General features: G+C 33.5%; 1 protein-coding gene and 2 non-coding genes across 3 annotated transcripts in view; all 3 read left to right on the forward strand.

Annotated features, from left to right (window-relative positions):
* LOC117122187 overlaps window positions 1–1,382 on the forward strand; it is a 15,156-nt gene that overhangs the window by 6,123 nt on the left and 7,651 nt on the right. The window lies entirely within an intron of this gene.
* LOC117122193 lies at window positions 293–411 on the forward strand. Its single transcript, XR_004447679.1, has one exon. It is a non-coding gene; the product is annotated as a 5S ribosomal RNA (ribosomal RNA).
* Window positions 559–677, forward strand: LOC117122191. Its single transcript, XR_004447678.1, has one exon. It is a non-coding gene; the product is annotated as a 5S ribosomal RNA (ribosomal RNA).

The raw sequence follows: 1,382 nt of genomic DNA on the forward strand, positions 1-1,382 counted from the left end.
TAATAATAATAATAATAATAATAATAATAATAATAATAATAATAATAATAATAATAATAATAATAATAATAATAATAATAATAATAATAATAATAATAATAATAATAATAATAATAATAATAATATAGAGATAGAAACAGATAGAGAGAGATAGATAGATAAAGATAGAGACAGAGATAGAGAGAGATAAAATAAATGCGAAATAAACAAAAACGAAGTTAAGCAACGTCGGGCCCGATTATTACTTCGATGGGAGACCGCCTGGGAATGCCGGGTGCGATGGTGCTCAATTGCCTACGGTCATACTTCGTTGAAAACACCGGTTCACGTCCGATCACCGAAGTTAAGCAACGTCGGGCCCGGTTAGTACTTCGATGGAAGACCGCCTGGGAATACCGGGTGTTGTAGACTTATTTCATTTATATTTTTCTAAAAATTCATTTTAACCAATAGTAGCGAATCGACAGCTCTTATAATATTTCTAAGTAACACGTCAACAACTTGAAATATCATTCAATGAACTCGATGATCGAAGTGTTGCACTGTTGGTGCATCCTTGTCTACGGCCATACTACCTTGAAAACTCCGGTTCTCGTCCGATCACCGAAGTTAAGCAACGTCGGGCCTGGTTAGTACTTGGATGGGAGACCGCTTGGGAATACCGGGTGCTGTAGACTTATTTCATTAATATTTTTTTTCTAGAAATTGATTTTACCAATAGTAGCGCATCGGTAGCTCTTATAATATTTTCCTAATGCAGGCGTCACTTTGAAGCCTGAACCCACCCTCCTCAGAGGTCGCCAACTATCGACGTCGAAGCCTAAGGTCAATAGATTTGCTGTTGTAGTGAAGTCCTAACGTTATTTTTTTAATCTTGATTCTGTGAAGCTTTCACGAATAATATGTGTTTGGTGATGGAAGATCGAATGCATAGCTATTAAAGTTGATGAATGGTGTGAAGCTTTGACGAGTAATTTGTGTTTTATGGTGATGTGACATCAAATCCACTATTATTATACATTATTATATTATTTATATTAATAGTGATAATAATAATAATATTAGTAATAATAACAATAATTAATAACAATAATAATAATAATAACAATAACAATAATAATAATAATAATAATAATAATAATAATAATAATCAGAATAATAATAATAATAATAATACGATACGATAGAGAGGGCCATGGAGCGTATATCAGAAATTGCACCTGATCCATACAGCATAAGCCATGTACAGTCTTCTGACATCAAAGACTGGAAGCTTTACAGTCAGAAAAGGGGGATTTTGAAGGTGAAAAGGTCCTTGAAATGCCAGAAATTTGACTGGACCAGCTTTATACAGATCCATGTCAACAAGCTTAAGCCTGATG

This window comes from Anneissia japonica, unplaced genomic scaffold (assembly GCF_011630105.1).
Source record: "Anneissia japonica isolate Jap-2015-1 unplaced genomic scaffold, ASM1163010v1 scaffold288195_len56240_cov195, whole genome shotgun sequence".
NCBI lineage: Eukaryota > Metazoa > Echinodermata > Crinoidea > Comatulida > Comatulidae > Anneissia > Anneissia japonica.